Consider the following 24,035-nt stretch of genomic DNA (forward strand, 5'->3'; position numbering starts at 1 on the left):
CAACCAATCTCAACATGGGCATGATCAGAATCAACCAAGAACTCTGAGAGATTACATGAATCCAACCAGAACCAGAGCACCGTCGTGTATAGTATTTCCTCCAGAAGCATCTCGATTCAACTTTAAACCAGGTATTATCCAACTTTTACCAACATTTCATGGTTTAGAATTTGAGAATCCATACTTGGATCTAAGAGATTTTGAGGAAGTTTGTAATACATACACGGACCAAAATTGTAGAATGAACATAATTAGATTAAAGCTTTTTCCTTTTCATTAAAAGATAAAGCTAAAACTTGGCTACAAAACCTTAGATCTGGATCAGTAAGAACTTGGAATAACATGCAAGAACAGTTTTTGAAAAAATTCTTTCCACCTCATAGAACAAATTCTTTTAAAAGGCAAATCATTTCTTTCACTCAAAAAAATGGAGAAACATTATACCAATGTTGGGATAGGTTTAAAGAGTAGCTTAACATATGCCCACATCATGGTTTTGAAACTTGGCGATTGGTCACTTACTTCTACGAGGGTTTAATACCCCAAAGTAGACAGGTTGTTGAAATGATGTGTAATGGTGAATTTAGGGATAAAAATCCTGAAGATGCACTGATTACCTTGACCAATTAGCTGAAAATGCACAATATTGGGATACTGTTGGAACTTTTAAATTGACAAATAAGCAACAATCATCCCCATCTAGTGGAGGAATCCATAACCTTAGGGAAGATCATGATTTACAAGCAAAATTTGCATCCCTAGTTAGGAAAGTTGAAGCTTTAGAGCATAAAAAGAGTGATCAAGTAAAATCTGTTCAAGAAATTGCATGTAACATATGTAATTCGAATGATCATTTCACTCAAGAGTGTCCCACTTTGCCTGCACTTAAAGAATGTCTAAATGATCAAGCTAATGTCATTAACAATTTTAATAAACCAAACCCATATTCACAGACTTATAATCCTGGTTGGAGAAATCATTCGAATTTCAGTTGGAGGAATAATAATAATGCACAATCTTCACAAGCACCACCTCCACAAAATTTTCAAAATCCTCAGCCTTATGCACCATATGTTCCACCACCTTGGAAAAATCTGGAAGACACAATGCATTCATTCATCAGAAAGCAAGATGTTATTAACAATCAAAATGCACAAACTTTTTCTGATTTGAAAGATACTCTTGCTAAAATTGATTCTGCACTCACCATTCAAGAAAAAGGAAAATTTCCAGCTCAACCACAACCAAATCCTAAAATTCAACAAAATCCACCTATAGACCAAGTCAAGTCAATTATAACTCTTTGTAGTTGTTGATAAACCTATGCCTGAACCTTATGAAAATGATGAAAATTCAAAGGGTAAGGAATGACTAAATGAACTTACACCTAGTGAAGAAATAACTAGTGTTCCACCTGAACCACTATTTCCGCATGCATTGAATAAACTAAAGAAATCAAACTACTCTTATGAAATTTATGAAATCTTTAAGCAAGTGAAAGTTAACATTCCTCTATTAGATGCAATCAAGTAGGTACCTTCATATGCCAAATTTTTAAAGGACTTGTGCACTGTTAAGAGGAAATTGAAGGTAAGAAAGAGTGCTTTCATGGCCAAACAGGTAAGTACAATTCTGTCTACTAATAATAAGTTGAAATATAAAGATCCTGGTTGTCCTACCATTTCTTATATTATTGGTAATCACAGGATTGAGCATGCTTTACTAGATCTTGGTGCTAGTGTTAATTTGCTTCCATATTCAGTTTATCTTCAACTTAATCTTGGTGAGTTAAAATCAACTTCAACTACACTTTTGTTTGCCGATAGATCAGTTAAAGTACCAAAAGGAATAGTGGAAGATGTTTTAGTACAAGTTGATAAATTTATTTATCCTGTGGATTTTATTGTCTTGGAAACTGAACTTATTGTGAATAATTACAAACCAATTCCTGTAATTTTAGGTCGACCATTTTTAGCAACTGCTAATGCTTTGATTAATTGTAGGAATGGTTTAATGAATTTATCTTTTGGGAATATGACTTTGGAATTGAATGTTTTCAACATGTGCAGGCAACCTAATGAAGAAAATGAGAACGAAGATGATATTGATGAACAAAAGGAATTGTTTGAATCTTGTATTAAGGAAAATATTCAAAAAGGAGATTTTTCTGAACTTTCTAATGTTTGTTTAGTTAATTCAATTGAGTCAAATAAGCAACTTGAACTTGATATTTCTAATATAAATTCGTTGCTTGATTCTGTGCAGACTTCACAAAATTATGATGACGAGCCAAAATTTGAGGAGCTTGGAAGTATTGAAAAGACAGAACAACAAGAAGCACCTAAAGTGGAATTGAAACATTTGCCTGAAGGATTGAAGTATGCTTTTCTTGGAGAAGAACAAACTTATCCTGTTGTGATTTCTTCTACTTTAACAAGCGACCAAGAAGGTAAGTTACTTACTATTCTTAAAAAGCATAAAAATGCAATTGGATAGACTTTAAATGATATTAAAGGCATTAATCCCTTAATTTGTACGCATAGAATTAATTTGGAAGAAAATGCTAAAACATGTCAACAACCTCAAAGAAGATTAAACCCACACATGAAAGAGGTAGTCAAAACAGAAGTCCTTAAATTGCTTGATGTGGGAATTATCTACCCTATTTCTAATAGTAAGTGGGTAAGTCCTACACAAGTAGTGCCTAAAAAATCTGGAATCACTGTTATTAAAAATGAAAAAGGTGAATTAATTCCAACACGAATTACATCTAGTTGGCGCATGTGCATTGATTATAGAAAATTAAATGAAGCCACTAGAAAAGATCATTTTCCATTACCATTCCTTGACCAAATCTTAGAAAGAGTAGCAGGACATCCTTACTACTGTTTTTTAGATGGATATTCAGGTTATTATCAAATTCCTATAGCACTTGAGGACCAAGAAAAGACCACATTCACATGTCCTTTTGGAACATTTGCATTTAAAAGAATGCCATTCGAGCTTTGTAATGCTCCTGCAACATTTCAAAGATGTATGTTAAGCATTTTTTGTGATATGGTTGAACATTGTTTAGAGGTCTTTATGGATTATTTGACTGTGTTTGGGAATTCTTTTGATGATTGCCTTGATAATTTGGACAAAGTTTTAAAAAGATGTATTGAAAAAAAACTCGTGTTGAATTGGGAAAAATGTCACTACATGGTTACTTATGGAATTGTTTTGGGTCATGTTGTTTCTATTAAAAGAATTGAAGTTGACAAAGCAAAAATTGAAGTCATATCTAAATTTCCACAACCAAAAACAGTTAGAGATGTGCGATTCTTTTTAGGACATGAAGGATTTTATAGGAGGTTTATAAAAAATTTTAGTGCCATATCTAAACCACTTTGTAACCTCTTATTAAAAGATGCACCGTTTGAATGGAATGATGATTGCCAAAAATCTTTTGAGAAAATAATTTGTCTTTTAACATCTGCACCTATTATGCAATCTCCTGATTGGTCTTTGCCATTTGAATTAATGTGTGATGCAAGTGATTTTGTTGTTGGTGCTGTTTTAGGACAAAGAAGGGATGGTGAGCCTTTTGTGATTTATTATGCGAGTAAGACTTTGGATAGTGCTCAAATGAATTATTCTACAACTGAAAAAGAATTACTTGCTGTGGTATTTGCATTAAACAAATTTCGTTCATATTTGCTTTGCTCTAAATCTGTTGTGTTTACTGACCACGCTGCTGTGAGGTATTTGATGAGTAAACAGGATGCCAAACCAAGAATAATTCGTTGGATTTTGTTACTACAAGAATTTGATCTTACCATCAAAGATAAAAAGGGTGCTGAAAATGTTATTGCTGATCACCTATCAAGACTCACATTCGAATTCTGCAATGATATAACACCCATAAATGATTCTTTCCTTGATGAATTTTTATTTTCTGTTGCTTCAATGCCATGGTATGCTAATATTGTTAATTTTCTTGTTACAAGTAAAATACCTTTGCAATGGAATGCTCAAGAGAAGAAGAAATTTTTTGTTGAAGTAAAGAAATTTTATTGGGATGACCCTTATTTGTTCAAATATTGCCCAAATCAAATTTTTCGGCGATGTATTCCTGATAATGAGGTAAGTAGTGTCATTAATTTTTGTCATTCTGAAGCATGTGGTGGTCACTTTTCTTCTAGAAAAACTACTGCTAAAATTTTGCAGCGTGGATTTTATTGGCCTACCATGTTTAAATACACATATGAATTCTGCAAAAGTTGTGAAAAATGTCAAAAATTGGGATCAATTACAAAAAGAAACATGATGCCCTTAAATCCTATACTTGAAATTGAAATATTTGATTGTTGGGGAATTGATTTCATGGGTCCATTTCTATCATCTTTTGGATTTGTGTATATATTAGTTGCGGTTGATTATGTCTCAAAATGGACTGAAGCAATTTCTTGTCGAAATAATGATAGTAAAACTGTGGTTAAATTTTTAAGAGAAAACATTTTAAGTCGATTTGGAATCCCTCGAGCCATTATCAGTGATGGAGGTAAGCATTTTTGTAATAAGTCATTTGAGTTTTTCATGAAGAAATATGGAATTACACATAAAATTGCTACCCCTTATCATCCTCAAATAAATGGTCAAGTTGAATTAGCAAATAGGGAGATAAAACAAATTTTGGAAAAAACAGTTAACCCAAACCGAAAAGATTGGTCTCTTAGACTTAATGATGCACTTTGGGCTTACCGTACTGCATTTAAAACGTCATTAGGAATGTCACCCTATCTGTTAATTTATGGTAAACCTTGTCATTTACCTGTTGAACTTGAACATAAATCACTTTGGGCTATTAAAGCTTTTAATTTAAATTTGGATGATGCTGGTAATGTGAGAAAATTGCAATTGAATGAACTTGAGGAATTAAGGAATGATGCATATGAAAATTTAAGAATTATTAAGGCAAGAACAAAAGCATTTCATGATAAAAGAATTTTTCAAAAAACATTTGAGATTGGTCAAAAAGTGTTGCTTTATAATCCTCGTCTTCATTTATTTCCAGGGAAGTTAAAGTCAAAATGGAGTGGCCCATTTGTTGTAAAACATGTATATTCACATGGGGCCATAGAAATTGAGAATCCAAAAAACGGTGTCACATTTAAAGTTAATGGCCAAAGATTAAAACCATATCTGGAACATCACCCACGTGACGAGGACACCGAAATTAATTTGGGTGACCCACCAGTTCTTGATTAAGTCTTTAATTATTTTTTTTCTTTTTGTTTTACTATTATTTTACCGTTTCATTGTTTGATTTTTTTTCTTTCTTTTTCTAGATTGATGCACTGTACATAGTTTTTTTTTTAACATTGTTTTTCTTGTGTAAGCGTGTTTGTTTGACAGTTGTACATTCTCTCATCAATTTTCATTTTACATTATGAGCACTTCAATGAGAAAATACCTGTTCGCACATATTAAAAGATTTCTGCGTATAAAATTTCACTTAAGAGGCTTGATACAAAGCTATAAATCACATCCACTTTGGGATCTGCAACCACCAGAATTCGTGTCCTATGTTGAGGATCTAGAGGGACAACTCAGAATAGTAGAGAGTGGCATATATGAATTTCAAATGGAGCTTGAGGTTAACTCAATGAGAGGACGAATGTAAGTTCATTTTCCTTTTATATTGTGTGTTTCCTTTTGCTCGCTTTCACGCTTGATTTGATTTTGCAGATTTGATTTTGGTGTGTTTTGATTTATTTTCCGGTATAAATGGCGGATAACGGTACTCCGTGACTTCTTAAGTCGGTATCTTTAGTTTCCCACAATAACTAAAACCCCAAAATCAAATATGGAAGAAATACAACATAAACTCCATACGCATTTTCCCTCTCTCCCTCAGAATGCCCTCAGGAAAATTTATAAAGCTCGTTGCGAATGACTGCGTTTGTTAATGATCAATGGCATTTCTTCTGACATTCGTTGGTTAATTGAAGCAAAGGTCCGATTAGCAAGTGAGTTTTCTGGTCCATTTGTTTCTTACATGCCTGGTTTTGGTAAAAGTACGTTTGCTAAGAAAAGGAGAGCTAAACGACTTGGCTCAAAATGTCATAACTGTGTAAGACTTGGTTGCAAACGACCAGATTGTAAATCTTTAAGAATGGTTTCTGATACTCGTGAAGATAAAATTAAATTTGTTAAAGATGGCATGAGTAAAGAATCGTTGGATGATATCTTACGATCTCTTGAGACGCATCGAAGCGGATTTTTGTAGCGTGAGATTTACAATTTGTGGATACTATTCCAAAAACAAAGTGCACAGTTAAGTCTTGGGAATCTGACTCAAAAAGACCCTGTTTGCCAGTTTATAAGAAAACTGGATAGGAAGCCAATCCTCGACCCATAGGGGGTGTTCAAGCCATTACTAGACGTAAAACCAGAGGAAGATGTGAGCCACAATCACAACTACCAGTAAATATCCTTTCACTTCACTGTTATTTTACTTTACTGTTATTTTATCATTTGCATTATTGCATTTAGCGATGTGATTTTGTATTTAATAAATATTTGTTTTCTTTTACTGTTTGTTTTTTTCTAATCATTATTTTCTTTTTACTGTTTGTTTTTGAATTATTGAGCCACGAGCTTTACTCGTCATTTGACAAATATGTCAACCCATTTACAGCTGTTTCTCATTATTTATGTCACAAAGATCTTTAAATATGAGCTCGTTTTTCAAACACTCACAACTTGTTTTTGAAAAATTAGTCCAATGGCATCATCTTCGAGTAAACAATTCAAAAACATTTGTGTACTTTCTGGGTTTCACTATAGAAAGTACAAAGAGTTCGTTCAGGCAGCTGTAGATCTTAGTCGTGTCATAGCAGAGAGGAAACTGCATCTTGTATATGGAGGAGGTGAACGAGGGTTATCAAGACTTGTCTCAGAAGCTGTTTTTACTAGAGGAAGCCAAGTACTCGGCATTATCCCAAAACCTATAAAACTGCTAGTGTGCATGTCTGGCCCACCAATTGGCGAAGAACTAGTGGTATCAAGTATGCAAGAGAGAATATCTGAAATGATGAATCATGCTGATGCTTTTATTTTTTTGCCAGGAGATCTTGCAACTTTTGAGGCACTAATTACATTTGCATCTTGGGCCCACTTGAACATTCATAAAAAACCCATCGGCTTGTTAAATGTTAATAATTTTTATGACGGCTTGCTAACTTTTATTAACCATGCAATAAAGAATCATTTTGTTCCACATTCTGTAAAAAAACTCTTTATCTCTGCTTCTACTGCTAATGAGTTACTTGATCTCTTACAAGCTTATATACCAGAGCCAGATCCAAAGACTTTTGCATTGAATTGGTCGACTGATGATGGTAACGGTAACTGTAGCAGTAATAAGAAGTGTGATTTAGATTTAACTCTCCGTCTGTAAATATTTTCTGTTGTAGTGTTCCTGTGCTGTCTTCTAAACTCTTTCTCTTTCCTTTTAAAACATTGAGGACAATGTCTTTTTCAGGTTGGGGGGAGGGAATAATTGATAATTGTGGAATGTCTTAGTCCTGGTTATGTGTTTATAAAAAAGTAAAAAAAAAACAAAAAAAAAATTTCTGTAAAGACTAACTTAGGACAAATTTGAGTCGAAGATGGCAGGATATAGATAATGTAGTCTCTCTAGAAACACATCTTCTTAATCTTAAGGGTGTTGTTAAAAAAAATGACTTTTTTCTTCATCTTTGTTATCTGCTTTTAAGCTTCTGCATCAAGTTCAGGTAAGATCTCATCATCTTCTTCTTTTATTATTCTCTTTTATTTTTATTTATTTTTTTCTTTTTGCATATCTGTAAAATTATAAAATGTTAAGATAATGTTTAGATTAGGTTGTGGGGTGGAGATAATTGACGTATGTTTTAAATATGTGTGTTGTTTTTCTCTTTTCTCTTTTCTTTTCTTTGTTAAAAAAAACAAAAAAAAAATTTGTTTTTTGTCTAGGATGGCCGTGTAAAAGGTCACGACTTTTGAGACGCATCATAATAGTTTTGTTGTATTATATTTTAATTTTGAGATTCATAGTAAGTTATTTTTGTGCCATTTTCTTTGAATTACTCAACCGTTCTTTGGGTAAATCGGACGAGTCAAATGATGCCATGTGTGATGTTGACTTTTGAAGTTTGACCAGCCATTTGATCTTGATCTAAGGGTTGTGAGGAGCACATGCATGAAGCCTATGATGGACCGCAAAGCACTGGATTATGAATTTATTTTTCTATAAATAGGGCCTCATTTTTATGTTTTAATCATCTCTCTACAACTCTCTTCTTCTCAAATTCTCTCCATCTCCTTGTAATCTTGATTTCCAGGTGTGTTTTTAATACTTTGTATAATTATTTTCATTAATAAAATTAGTTTTATTTCCAATTTTAGTTGTTTTTATTTCTTTTAATTATAAGTAATGCAATTTTACTACTTCTTTTTATTTTAATTATGCTTAGCTAAATAATATTAGTTAGGGGAAGGTGAAACTCTTAGGAAATAAATATGATTTAATCAAATTCTATTTTTAATTTTATAAATTAAATTATTTTCTATTTAATCTTATACATGTTTTATATTTTGAAAATTTGATTTATTGTAGACAAACAAATGAATTTGGCACAATAAATTCTTAAGATCTTAATATAAGGCATGGTGAAATGGTATTTTGACTTATTGTAGACAAATTAAGTTTTGGCACAATAAATACTTAATCCATCATAAAATTAAAGGGAAAATAATAATAATTTGTATAATTAATCTTTTGGGTAATAAATCTAAAAAAAATTGGCAAAAAGAATTTATTAAGTTTTATTTATTTCTAAGAGTGGATCTATAACCCTAACTAGTTCAATTCCATAGTTTCATTTAAATCAAGTTGTTTATATTCAAGTTTTAATTTCAATTTTTAGATAAAATAAAATAAACTAATTAAATCTTTTCTCTGTGGATCGACCTCGGACTCATCGAGTTATAATACAACAAGACACTCTTATACTTGGGAGTTAAAAATTACTTTTAAGTTGTGTCATTTTCTCCTGCTTTATTTGCTCCCCTTTGACCTTCATAACTTGTTTTTATTTTCTCCAGTAAAATTTCCTAGTTGGACAGATTGTATTAAAAATACTTTATTTTAGACATTGAAAATCTTGGGGGGTGTATATGTACATTTAAGTTGTTGGGAAAGGGACTTAAAATCGGATGTGTACCATAAATAAATAGGCAGAAAAATAAACCAACAAAATTCAAAGCAAAAACCAACCACAAGAGATACATATTTTACATGGAAAACTCAAAGCGAGAAAAAGTACAGGATTGTAGTCCGATATAATCTTCCACTATATTAATAGGATTGCAGCACTAATTCTTCTCTAGATAATACTAGAAGCTACCAATATTAAGAATCTCAATATTTGTGCCTTACGGTAACAGCTTAATAATTGTCTCTCTAACAAGTGGGTATTTCAAATAATAGTCAAAGAGAGGATAAAATAAAAATCAAGACTAGTAAAATTGTAGAGGGCGATGCTAGGAATTTACCCTCAAAATTTGGGAGAAAACGAAGTTAATTTTGCCTTCTGATCGCCCAATTAAAAATTAAAAATCTTGCCCCCAAATAGTCTCAACTCTACTATCTCTTCATTTCTCTCTTGCCTTTTTCTTCTCTCAAAAGGTTACTGCCGCCTCCACTTATGCTTCTTTATATAACCAAATTTCATGGTAAATTTCTTTTCCCTTTAAGTTTCCTTTAATTACTGAATTATCCAAACTCATTAAACTTTAGGCTTGAGCCACTCAAATGAGATGGACCTAACAAATCTCCCATTCTAGATCATGTATGGGCACCACCAAGCCCGCTTTTTGTATACAGCTTTTCAATTTCTCCTTGGGCAATGGCTTTGTCATCATATCTAACCCATTCTCCATTGTGTGTATCTTCTAAACCTGCAATTGTTTCTTGTCAAGCACGTCTCGTATCCAATGGTACTTCACATCAATGTACTTGGATTTTGAATGGTATGTTGAATTCTTTGCCAAGTGAATGACACTCTGACTGTCGCAGTACATAATAAAGTTGTCTTGCTTTACACCCAACTCTTGTAGGAAATTCTTCATCCACAAGGTTTATTTGCAACCTTTAGTAATTGCAATATACTCTGCTTCTGTGGTAGACAAGGCAACACACTGCTAAAGTTTGGACCGCCATAAGACTGCTCCCTCTGTAAAGGTGAGCAAATATCCTGATAGAGATTTTCTTGAATCAACATCTCCTGCCATATCTGCATTCATGTACACTTGTAACACATGTTTGTCACCACCAAAACATAAACATGCCTCGGAAGTGCCTCTGAGATATCTGAGAATCTACTTTACTGATGTCCAGTATTCTTTGCCCGGATTGGAGAGAAACCGACTAGCTACACCAACTGTATCAGCAATGTATGGTCTTGTACAAACCATGGCGTACATCAAACTACTAACTGTTGAAGCATAAGGAACTCCTCTCATCTCTTGCTTTTCTTTCTCACTTGTAGGACAATGTTCAGAAGTAAGCTTGAAATGGCCTACAAGTAGAGAACAAACAGATTTTCCCTTACCCATGTTAAATCTTTCAAGAACCCTTTCAACATATGCTTCTGAAGATAACCATAACTTCCCAACTTTTCTATCGTGGGAAATCTTCATGCCAAGAATTTGTTTCGTCGGTCCCTAGTCTTTCATTGCAAAAGACTTGCTAAGCTCCCTCTTCAGATTGTCAATATTATTAGCATCCTGACCAATAATCAACATGTCATCCACATAAAGTAAAAGAATGATGAAATCATTATCACCAAACTTCTTCACAAAAACACAATGATCACAAATTATCATGTTAAAACCATAATTCTCCATAAAAGAATCAAACTTCTTGTACCACTGCTTTGGTGCCTTGCTTCAGCTCATATAAACTTTTCTACAACTTGCACACAAGTTCTTCTTTACCTTTGACATTGAACCCTTCAGGTTGCTCTATGCATATTTGTTCCTTAAAGTCACTGTGCAAGAAAGCTGTCTTTACATCAAGCTGTTCAATCTCTAAGTTCAAGCTAGTTGCTAATCCCAGAACAACTAGGATAGATGATATCTTCACCATAGGAGAAAATAGTTCTTCAAAATCAACACATTTCTTTTGACCAAAACCTTTCACAACCAATCTAGCCTTGTATTACTGTTGTGAGTTGTTTTTAATCTTTAACCTGTAAACCTATTTGTTCTTCAGTGCCTTCTTTCCTTTAAAAGGTTTTACTAAGTCATAAGTGTGGTTCTCATTTAAGGATTTCATCTCCCCTTGTATAGCTTTAACCACTCACTGTTATGCTGATGAGACATGACTTCTTCAAAACATTCTAGCTCCCCTTCATGTGTAAGCATTACATACTCATGTGGAGGATATCTAATGGAAGGTTGTCGTTCTCTGGTGGATCTCCTAAATTCTGGCTCAACTGGTCGTGCAGGTGGTTCAGGAGGTGCCTGGTCAACTGGTTCTGCTGGACCATCATTATTATCTTCTCCAGTTCCCTTATGATCATTATTAACTACAAGTGGAGAAATTGAAGTTGGAATAATTGGAATCTCTGGAGATGAATGAGGCTCGTCACTTTTCTCTGCATCACCAACTAAATGATCTTTAAGGAATGCAACATCTCTACTTCTAATCAATTTTCTTGCCACTGGATCTCATAATATGTACCCAAATTCTTCATGCCCATAGCCTAAGAAAATGTATTCCTTGACTTTATCATCAAGCTTCGATCTCTCATCTTTTTGGATGTGAACATATGCTCTACAACCAAATACTCACAAGTGTTTATAAGAAACATCTTTCCCTGTCTAAACTCTCTCAGGTACATCGCCGTCTAATGGAGCTGAAGGAGAAATGTTAATTAAGTCAACTGCAGTACGTATAGCCTCCGCCTAGAAAGATTTAGGAAGTTTAGCATTAGAAAACATACACCTGACCCTCTCTTAAATTATTCTATTCATCGTTTCTGCAACATCATTATGTTGAGGTGTTTTTGGTACAATCTTATCAAGTCTTATTTAATGGGATCTGCAATACTGCTCAAATGATTCTCTATACTTACCACCATTATCTACCCTGACGCATTTTAATTTTTTCATGTCCCTCTCTCAAGATAAGCATGGAAGAACTTAAATATATCAAGCACCTGATCTTTAGATTTCAAAGAAAAAACTTAAACTTTTCTAGAACAATCATCAATAAAGGTCACAAAATAAAGTGCATTTCGTATTAATCTACTTTGTATCATGAAAACATCAGTGTGAATCAAATAAAGTGTTTATGACTTTCTAGATAGAGAAAAACTTTTAAAAGCTACTTTGTGTGTCTTTCCAGCTAAGCAATGAACACAAGTCTCTATGGATATACTTGCGAAGCTGGGTAGAAATCATTTTCTAGCAAGAGTTTCCAACCCTTTCTCACCAATGTAACCAAGCCTTTTATGACATGTCTCAATGTTAGAATATTTTACAGCCACATTCACATCTTCTTTCTGGATCTTGGCTTCTAATACATAGAGAGTGTTTACTTTCCTCCCCTTAGCTAACACTAGGGAGCCTTTGGTGAGCTTTTATTTTCTTTCACCAAATTGGTTGATATAACCATCATCATCAAGCTTGCCTGTAGAGATCAAATTGAGGCGAATATCTACTACATGTCTGACATCTTTAAGCAACAACTTACAGCCAATGCTCGTTTCCAAACAAATATCTCTTATGCCTATACTCTTTGATGCCCTTTCATTTCCTATCCGAACATGGCCATAATAACCATTAACATAAGATGTGAAGTAATCGCGATGTGCAGTAACATGAAATGAAGTACTCGAATCAATCACCCAATCACTGGTATGGCAAGTGAGATTTACTGAGCTCTTATCATAAACAATACCCAAATCACCATCAACTATGACTGCAGTGTTCTCTTTGTCATTTTTCTGAGCATTACTCTTTTTTTTTTGCCTGTTCTATTTTCTACAATCTACACTCCCTTTTAATGTGACCCATTTTCTGACAATGAAAGCACTTCATGTTTCTCCTTTGAGACTTAGATCTTCCTCTAGGGTTATCATTGTTCTGTTGGTGGGACTTTGGCTTCTCCCCCGCCTTTCTTGCTTTTCCGAAACAAGTACATCTGACTCAGAGGAAACTGTTTGAACACTTTTTCTTCTAGATTTTTCATTCCGCAGCCTATTTGTAACTATATCCAAGGTTAATTTTTCGTTCGATACTGAATTATTCACTGACACTAATAATGTCTCCCAACTGTTGGGCAAAGAACTAAGCAACAACAATACTTGTAACTTATCATTTAAAATAATTTTCATAGTAGTCAATTGATCAACCAAGTCGTGAAACTCACTAGTGTGTTCAGTTATATTACGCTCCTCCTTATATTTCTAGTTAACAAGCCTTCTCATCAAATTGACTTTATTATGTGCTATTGGCTGTCATAAATCATCTCTAATTTTCTCCAAAGAACATCAGCCCTAGATTCCTTCGTGATATGGCGGTACATACTCTGATCAATCCATGATCTAATAGTACCTATGGCCTTCTGGTTTAATTAAGCCTATTTCTTATCATCTAAATCGGTGGGTCTAGCTTCTTCGCCTTTAATGGGTTCATCTAAGTCTTTCATGTATAACAAATCTTCCATCATAGACTTCCAAATTCTATAATTTCATGATTTTAATTTAATCATGCGTTCCGAGGACTCCTCCATCTCAACCACACAAGTAATAAAAACAAAACCTGAAGCTCTGATACCACTCTGTTGAGAAAGAGACTCATAAAAGCAGTTGCAAATTAAGCGGAAACAAAACTCTTTCCCTCTTTGTGTAATTAAAATAGGATGTGTACCATAAATAAATAGGCAGAAAAATAAACCAATAAACTCCAAAGCAACAACCAACCACAAGAGACACAAATTTTACGTGGAAAACCCAAAGCGGGAAGAAGCACGAGACCGTAATCTGATATAATCCTCTACTATATTAATGGGATTACAAAAATAATTCTTGTCTAGATAATAATAGAGGCTACCAACATCAAGAATCTCAATATTTTTGGCTTATAGTAATAGCTTAATAACTGTCTCTCTAACAAGTAAGTATCTCAAATAATAACCAAAGAGAGAATAAAATAAAAATCAAGACCAGTAGAATTGTAGAGGGCGATGTCAGAAACTTACTCTCAAAATTTAGGAGAAAACAAAGTTAATTTCATCTTCCAATCGCCTAATTAAAGATTAAAAATCTTGCCCCCAAATAGTCTCAACCCTACTGTCTCTCTCGCCTTTTTCTTCTCTCAAAAGGTTACTGCCGCCTGCTGGTTTGTATAGCCAAATTTCATGGAAAATTTCATTTGACCCCTTTAAGTTTCCTTTAATTACTTAATTACCCAAATTTATTAAACTTTGGGCTTGGACCACCTAAATGAGATGGACCCAACATAAACAAACTGCAGTGGCATGGGTGTCCTTTTCAAAACATAAATAAATAATTCACATTTTGACATACAAGCATTTCTTAAAAATGATATGCATACAGAGAGGAGGGGATGAGAACAAACTGGAAGGACCGCCTAGTTGAGTGACGGCGTCAACGAATCGATCGTGAAGGTCGGCGGTCCAACGGAGGCGAGGCTTTGGATCAGATGTCATGACCACGCACGGCTCTATTCCGCCTCCGTGATTCTGATGATAATGATAACTGGTCCGGTTTATTATTTCTTCTCTTTGAATCATTCTCACTTCGCCTGTGTTTAAAATGAAATGCAGATGCTTCTTCAATTAGGGCTCGTTCAATCGTCCGTCATTCACTTTTGACTGAGATTCTGTGATTTTACACTACCTAACACTAAAATATTGGGGAACTATCATTTTTCAAAAATTATGATACTTAAGAACTTGAGCCTCCTTCAAGCGCTTGGCTGCGCCACCTCCGATTGGTAGAGTGTTGCTTACTATGTAAAGATTGAAGCTCATTGACCACGGTTATCGCAGCACCTATGCCTTTTAATTGGGCTTTTGTTATTTGACAGAAATAAAGAAGTTTTGCCTCTGCTTCGCTGTCTTGTCCTTTGGCAAGTGTGTTTGTCTTGTCTGCTTGACAAGTAAATAAATACCTTCTTTGTTTTCTTTGCTCTTTAGTTTTTTCTTATTCATTGTTTCGCCTCAACCAAGTTAGTCACATTGTTCTGAGTATGGCGGGTGCGCACACAACAATGGAGGCTGACTTAAACAACTCTTATGCACGGCTTACTCTTGCTGAGGAGGAGGAAGGGGGGATAATTGTAGCGGGGGTTGAGGATGAGGAATGCGAGGAGGCCCAAAGTGATTTCCGTTACTGCCTTGTGGGTAGGTTCTTGACGGACAAGGTGATTAACTTCCCAGCCATGAAGAGCACTATGGCTTCGCTGTGGAGGCCTGGCAGATGAGTTTGTATTAAAGATCTGTCGCCTACACTATTTCTCTTCCAATTCTTTCATGAAATTGACATCAACAGAGTGATAGACTCAGGGCCTTGGACATTTGACCAGCATATTCTCATTGTTCAGCGGCTGGGGGCAGAGGATCAACCTCAACATGTACCTTTATTTCATACATCATTTTGGACCCAAATCTACAACCTTCCTATCGGTTTTCAATCAGAGAAAATCTTACAGAGCATTGGTAATTACATTGGCAAGTTTGTGGAATCAGATGAAAATAACCTTAAAGGGATTTGGAGGAACTATATGAGGATTCGGGTGGCCATTGATGTTAGGCAACCTCTCAAGCGTAGGATGCGTCTCAAGAAAGCAGGTGGAGATTGGATGTGGGTGGACTTCAAATACGAAAGGTTGAATGTGTTTTGTTTTATCTGTGGTCTCCTTGGTCACACAGAGAAAAGTTGTCCATCTTTGTATGAGTGTACTACGGCTACTATTACTAAGCCGTTTGGCCACTGGATGAAGGCGCCTACACGTAGAAATTTGATGAACGCTGGCGATCGCTGGCTGCGGTCAACTTCACCAGGGGAGGAGGAGATGAAAGTTGGAAGCTGCAATAATTCCGGTGAGGCCATGACAGTTGATATGGAAGGTACCATAAATCCAGGCTTGAATAAGGGAAACAATTATGAGGGGGGAGACATTACTGGGATTGTGGATACTATAGCAGGATCTCAACATTTTCTGACAAAACGTGGTCAACTGCTTGATAAAGGAAAGGAAGTGATGGCACCTCCTAAAGTTTCGGGTCAATTACAGGAATGTGGGGAAGAGTTTAACTCTGGTATTATTGTTATAGATGCCAAACGGAGAAGGGCCCATGGTGCAATGCAGCTAGAGGTGGGGAGTGATGAGACCACATCCACCCAAGTGATGGAGAATGTGGGTGTTTCAAAAAACGGATTAGCGGTGGGTCCTGGTTCACAGGCCCACCGAGAGCAATGAGTTGCTTAAGTTGGAACTGCCGTGGGCTGGGCCACCCACGGACAGTGCAGGTTTTGTTGGACTTGGTCAGAAGTAAAAAACCGGATTTTATATTTCTAATGGAAACTTTATGTAGTCGAGAAAAATTAGAGAACTTGAAGTTTAAGTTGGGCTTTAATAATTTGTTTACTGTGGATAAAGTGGGCCGAAGTGGTGGGCTCGCCCTTTACTGGAATTCTTCTCACAATGTTAGGCTTCTCAAATTTGGGCGTAACTTCATTGACGTCCAAGTAGAAAATGCAGACTCTAGAACGTGGCGGTGTACGGGGTTCTACGGCTTCCCTGAGACGAGCAAGAGGCGAGATTCATGGGAGCTTCTTCGCTCTTTATCTTCCATTTCTTCTTTACCGTGGGTGTGCATTGGAGACTTCAATGATCTCCTGCATAATAGTGAGAAGCGTGGCAGATGTCAGCACCCAAATTGGAAGCTTCAAGGCTTTCGCGCGGCTGTCTCAGATTCTGGTTTGGTTGACTTAGGCATGGAAGGCTATCAGTACACTTGGGAGAGGTCTCGGGGTACGGTTGACTGGGTGGAGGAGAGATTAGATAGAGCTCTGGCTTCTAGCATTTGGCTCTCCCTTTTTCCGAAAGCTAGTGTAGTGAGTCTGGAGGCTATGTGTTCCGATCACCTGCCCATTTTTCTGGACCCTTCCTGGCACCATCAATTTCCTAAGATTAAGAGGTTCAGGTTTGAGAATGTTTGGCTTAGTGAGCCAGATTGTATGGAGGTGGTTACAAAGAGTTGGGAGCTTTCAGGTGGTTGTTCTATTCAATCTAAGCTTCTGTTTTGTGGGTCTGCTCTCATGCGTTGGGGAGGTCATCTTGCCTGTGATTTTGTCAATCGGTTGGCTTCCTGCAAGCAGAAAATGGGGTCTCTTAGGGGCTGTCGAGATCAAACGAGTGTGGCCGAGTTTGTGGAATCACGGAAGCGTTACAATGAGTTATTGCACAGCCATGAGGTGTTTTGGAAACAAAGGTCGAAGTCGCTGTGGTTGAAGGAAGGGGACATGAATTCCCGGTATTTCCACTCTACTGCCTCTAAGAGGAAGCGACAGAACATGATTGGGAGATTACGGAATAGCGCTGGCCAGTGGTGCTCAAATTCGGCAGAGGTGACCTCTTTAATAGGGGAGTATTTCTCAAAATTATTTCACTCGGAAGGAAGTACTAGTGCAGATATTATTTCATGTGTTGCAACTAAGATTACTGATGCACAGAATCAGGAGTTACTGGAGCCTTTCACGGCTACGGATGTTCGGGATGCGCTCTTTAGCATGCATCCAGACAAATCGCCCGGGCCGGACGGAATGAACCCTGCATTCTTTCAGAAATTTTGGCATATTGTTGGAGGTGATGTTACTGCTGCTTGTTTACATTTCATTGATAATTGTGAATTCCCTAATGAGTTAAATGCTACTGCTATAGTGTTAATTCCAAAAAAGTCTAAACCTGAGTGTTTAGCTGACTTACGACCAATAGCATTATGTAATGTTCTTTACAAGATTGTGGCCAAGATGTTAGCTAATCGTATGAAGGCTGTCCTCAGCTCGATTATCTCTGAGAATCAAAGTGCTTTTGTCCCTGGGAGGGCCATCACTGATAACATCCTAATATCGGCAGAAATTATGCATTATTTAAAGCGAAAGCGGCAAGGGAAGACAGGGATTGCAGCCTTAAAGATTGACATGTCCAAGGCGTACGATAGGATTGAATGGGGTTTTTTAAAAGCTATGATGTTGAAGCTGGGATTCGCTGCGAGATGGGTTGAGCTAATCTTATTGTGTGTTTCTACCGTCACTTACAAGGTTATTCAGGGCAATAAGGAAGTGGGCCCAATTGTTCCTAGCAGAGGGCTGCGGCAGGGAGATCCCCTGTCTCCGTATCTGTTCATCATTTGTGCGGAGGGGTTGAGTTCTTTACTTCGCAAGCAAGCGAGGGCAGGCTTGATGCATGGAGTTAGGGTAGCTAGGGGAGCTCCGATTGTGACTCATCTCTTTTTTGCGGATGACTGCTTCCTTTTCTTTCACGCAAATGAACAAGAGGCTAGGATCATCAAACAATCGTTGGCTAGTTATGGGGCAGCTTCGGGACAAGTGGTGAACTACAATAAATCTTCGATTTCTTATAGTGCTAATGTTCGGGCTGCCTCAGCTCAGCAAGTTTGCGACATTCTGGAGGTTGCAGCTACCAGCAACCATGGCTCTTACCTTGGCTTGCCATCTTCTATTGGCCGAAACAAGAATGAGGCATTTCGATTTATCCGTGACAAGGTTTGGCGTCGTCTCCAAGGCTGGAATCAGAAGCTGTTATCTAGAGCGGGGAAAGAAATCTTATTGAAAACAGTTGTACAGGCAATGCCGAATTATGCAATGAACTTATACCTTCTTCCTTTGGATCTTTGTAGAGAGCTTGAGCGCATGATGAATTCATTCTGGTGGGGTAATCATCGGAGTGACAGTAGAGGGATAAATTGGATGCGGTGGGAGAGGTTATGTAAGCCTAAAGCTTATGGTGGAATCGGTTTTAAGCAGCTGCACCACTTTAACGTGGCAATGCTTGGAAAACAAGGATGGAGGCTTTTATCTCAGCCTGATAGCTTGGTGGCGCGTATCCTTAAATCTAGATACCACCCACTGACCTCATTTGGCAAAGCTACTGTGGGAAGCAATCCTAGCTATGCTTGGCGGTCTATTATGGCAACGCATCATGTGATTACCCAGGGCAGTCGCATTCAAATCGGTAATGGTCTTCAAACCACGATTGGTGGCTCTCCATGGCTTCCAGATCTGGATCATGGATATGTTACTACCCCCCTGCCTGATGCTATAATCAATGCTCCAGTAAGCAGTCTCATGTTACCAGGGCAACGCAACTGGGACTTGGATGCTCTGACAGACATCTTTAATGAGAAAGATCGAGGTCTTATCACCCAAATTCCTCTAAGTAGCAGAAGAGATGATGATGTCTGGTATTGGTCTGCTGACTCTAAAGGTTTGTTTACTGTTCGTAGCTGCTACAAAATGTTAGTTTACCTTTCGGAGATTCCTTCTAGTCATATATGGCAACGAATTTGGAAGCTTAAAGTCCCTGCTTAAGTTAAGCATTTTATATGGCGTGCGGGGGTTAATGTCCTGCCCACCGCGGATAACTTACGACGCCGTCAAGTTGAGTTAGCTTCTACCTGTCCCATTTGTAATGCAGTTGATGAATCTGTTGTCCATTGTTTGTTGAACTGTTCTTTTGCTAAATCATGTTGGTTATTGTCTCCAATTGGTTTTGAGGGGGGTTGTATGTATTTTGGGGATTGGCTGGCGAGAGTCTTTGCCCGCTGCAGCAGTGATGATTGTGACCTTGCTGCCATGATTTGTTGGAGCCTTTGGTTGAATAGGAATTCTAAGGTCTGGAAGAACAAAAATGGGAGGCTGTCAAGTGTTCTTAATCTAGCCGGCCAGGTTCTTTTTCAATGGCGTTCTGTGAGGAAGCTGCAGCTGTTTGATAACACTTTTGTGTCAGATTCTCATGGGGCCGTGTGTTGGCAAAGGCCAAGTGTGGGGTGGTTTAAATGCAATGTTGATGCGGCAACCTTCTCTTCCAGTGGCAAGATTAGTCATGGGGCTGTCATTCGTAATTCGGATGGGGTTTTCATAGCTGCCAGGAGTGACTGCTTTATAGGTAGTTTTGGTGCCCGGGAGGCTGAAGCTATTGGAGTGCGAGAGATCCTCAGCTGGCTCAAGGGTTTACCCGTTTTTCCTGTCATTGTCGAAATGGACAGCTTGCAAGTTTTCAATGCTTTGACTACTAATAGTTTTAGCCCTAATGGTTTTGGTCTTATTATTGACGATTGTAGAGCTTTAGCTCAATCTATAGGAGATGTTACTTTCTCCTTTGTTAGGCGATCTGCGAACTCCGCTGCTCATTTTATTGCTCGGGTGGGGGGTTCTTTGTCAGGTCCGGGGGAGTGGAGGCATGTTCCACCCCCTTGGTTGATATCTAAGTTATCTGCTTAATGAATTTTAATCTTTTGACCTCAAAAAAAAAAAAAAATGATATGCATACATTTTGACATATCAAGGTAAATTTTTTGGGCAAGTTTGTCATTAATTTAAAATTTAAGACAGCTTTGTTAGCTCTATTATTAGTGTAACTTTTATTTACTCTTGTGTAGAGTTTGAGGTGAAGTTGAAATGAGCTCTCTCTTATTACTCATTAATTAATATTTAATATGTCTACATCTATTTTTCGTAAGCTTCGAAACAATATACTATGGATTAAAATGGACACTTTTAATAAAAGTCATGGCTCTAAAAAGATATCATGTTCATCCTACACAACCATCCTATATCAAAAGAACCCCTACTACCCATTTTTGTGGCCAATGGTTTGTGAAGAAAAAAAAAAAACTTGGCCACAAAAACGTTAGCCTCTACATGAAAATATCAGTACTCTTAATTTAATTTAATTAGTTACTATTATAAGATTTATGATTTTATTTATAGTTTAATTATTATTTCATAGTAGTCCTATATTATTGTTAGGATGACATTTGAGTTGATAAATTATGACATAGCTTCTTTGTTATTGTTTTTATACATATATATCTTAAAATTGCCAAATTTTAAGCATGAAATTGTTTAAGATTTTATAATTGCATATTAAGCTTTGCGCAGTCAAAATTTCATAATTTTTCTACTGCATCAAGAGTGTAGTGACGAAGTCGTTAAGACTAAAATTATTTGTCGTTATTTGCTATCTTAATTGACGTCCGTTCTGTATTTAGAATTCTAACTTTGTTTTTTAGTCATGTAAGTATGTTCTTATCAATAATAATCTTGTAAATGTTAGTGATAAATCAAGGAGTTCTAATATACTAATTATATGTGCAAGTAGGTTCTAGAAAATTAGTTCTCAACACAAAGTTGGATATTTATTCCCAAATTATATTAATTGTATCATTTTTTCTAGGTTTTAAATCAATCATTATTCGAAATTATGTTAATTGTATTATTTCTGTTCCTTATTTCAAATACTTGTATAAATTGAGTTTTTATGGTCATGAATTAATAAGAATGAAATTTATATTCTTTCTATTGCTTTGAAAAGTTTTTATGGTATCAGAACGGCTTTGAGAGTCTTCAAATTCATGGGTTTAGGCTTAGCCACCATGTCTATTATAGGTTCCCAAAGCATCGTGGTCGAAGGGAGAGAGAGATATGAATTCGTTTTTAATTGTTCTTCATTTCCTTTTTCTTTTCTTTTTTTGTTGGGGGGGAAGGGTTTTCAACCTCATTATCAACCGCCCACTTCCGCTGTAACAAAGGAAATGATGTAAAAAGAAAAAGTGAATGAAGATAAAATCCTTGAGTGAAGATTTCTTTAAGAAAGATCAAAGCAATAACTTTCATATTAGAAAAATTTCTTAATCAAAGGAATTTACATATGACTTTTAATGAGCCAAAAGAAAACTGCATATGGAAACAATTGGAAGATTTCCTAGATAAACTTCAAAGAAATGCTTTCTGAATTATTGCATGACACTTGGATGAAACCATAAATCAAAATAAAGGATTTAAATTTTTCAAAGACAAGTTAGGAGTTCAAAAAATTTCTTTGTCAGGTTGAGGGAGAATGATAAGAATGAAGCAATATTAATGAAATCAAAACAATCAATTGAATGATTGTCTCCATCTTAATTAGAAATTAAGAAAGATTGAATGTCAATCAACATAAAAATATTGATTTACTCAGTCTTTTCTAATAAATTATTATTTCCAAATTATGTTGATTGTATTATTATCAATCATTATTCCCAAATTATGTTTATTGTATCATTTCCTTTTTCATGTTTTAAATACTTGTATAAAATGACATTTCATGCTCATGAATCAATAAGAGTAAAATTTGTATTCTTTAAATTGTTTTTGAAAAAAATTCATATATTAATTCAATAGGGAGGAAATTGACAATCTTCTACAATGAAATGACATCCACTACTCATTACCTAAATATTCATATTAATAAATTTAATTCTTACCAATTTCAGACTCCCTCTTTCTCTCACTTCACCTTATTGGAGCTAACCTAGTTGACCTTGCTTAGCAAGCATTATTTGTCTTCAATTATGTTTGCTGCTTCCTTAAGATTCCCTCAACACAACAAACGACCCTTTCGTCTTGAAGAGACTAGAGTATTAATAACAAATGTATAATAAAAGACTTGATATGAAGAAAACTTGATGAAGAAGATTAAAACATCATAGAGAGATGAAACATCATATGCGGCCAAATACGGTTTCTTTTTGTTCTCTACTTTGACTGCTTCTCTGATATAAAATACAATATGTCTTCTTCATTGTCTTCAATGTGTGAAATACTTCAAGGTGTAATATTTCACCCAAACCCTATTAGAGGACTACTATGATATACTTCCTTAAGAGTCCAATATTTCATAAATACTTGACATTGATATACTTACCAATTTAGTAGTCATCTTTATTTGGAACTCAATTATAATGTAATCTTACTTACACACCAATTTGCTTCTCTGTGACTCCAAAAATATTCTTCAATATTGCACAAAAAGTAATCTAATTAATTCCCAAGCAATCCCTAATAAAAGGAAATAAATGAATTACAATATTATTTTCACAATGATGCTACTAATAAAAATCCTAACACATATTGACAAGTCATTTGAAAGGGCATTTTAAGGTGATGCAATGGTGAAAATTTTTCAAAAATAATATAAAGAAGATAAATTTCTCTCTTATAAATTAATGAGCACAACGACTCATCAGTTTATATAAGTATTTGAAATATAAAAAGAAATGATGCAATTCACATAATTTAGGAATAATGATTCATATTTAGCAAATAATGAGTCAATCAATCTTTATATTAATTCACAATCAATCTTTCTCAATCAATAATTAAGATGAAGACAATCAATCAAATAAATAATTATTTTGTTTTTATCAATATTGTTTGATTCTTATCAAATGTTAACTTGTATCTGAAATACAAACTTTCAAAAGTATAACATTTACTCAAATGAAAACAAATCAATTTTATAATTCAATTAACCAACCTCATTAGGGTTTTTCATGTATTGAGAGACTACAAGAAGATTGAGATTGCCATACGCTACGTCATCAGTTTATATCCAGCATTGGCTAAAAAAAGCACCCTTCTTTGTAATAAGCGTCTCAAACCATTCAGTCTTACCTAAAAAATTTATTATAGAAAATTAATTAAAAGATGACATATTATTAATGAGTAATGATATAGTCACAAACTCTTGTACAAACTTATTTTGTACAAACTGATGTGGCATGATAAGATTGGTTGAATTAAATATCACTTGGCCCACATGATTTGATTTAGAAAGATTGATTATAAATCGAAATAAAGTTGAATTGACTCTATCAGTATTAATCAATCGTTATTTCAAATTATGTT

The 24,035-nt window shown here is 35.6% G+C and overlaps 1 non-coding gene across 1 annotated transcript; it reads right to left on the reverse strand.

Moving 5' to 3' along the window:
* Positions 1–388: 388 nt before the first annotated feature.
* LOC112495988 (small nucleolar RNA R71) lies at positions 389–497 on the reverse strand. The gene has a single exon (XR_003062397.2). It is a non-coding gene; the product is annotated as a small nucleolar RNA R71 (small nucleolar RNA).
* Positions 498–24,035: the final 23,538 nt, after the last annotated feature.

Source organism: Citrus sinensis, chromosome 8 (genome assembly GCF_022201045.2).
Source record: "Citrus sinensis cultivar Valencia sweet orange chromosome 8, DVS_A1.0, whole genome shotgun sequence".
Taxonomy (NCBI): domain Eukaryota; kingdom Viridiplantae; phylum Streptophyta; class Magnoliopsida; order Sapindales; family Rutaceae; genus Citrus; species Citrus sinensis.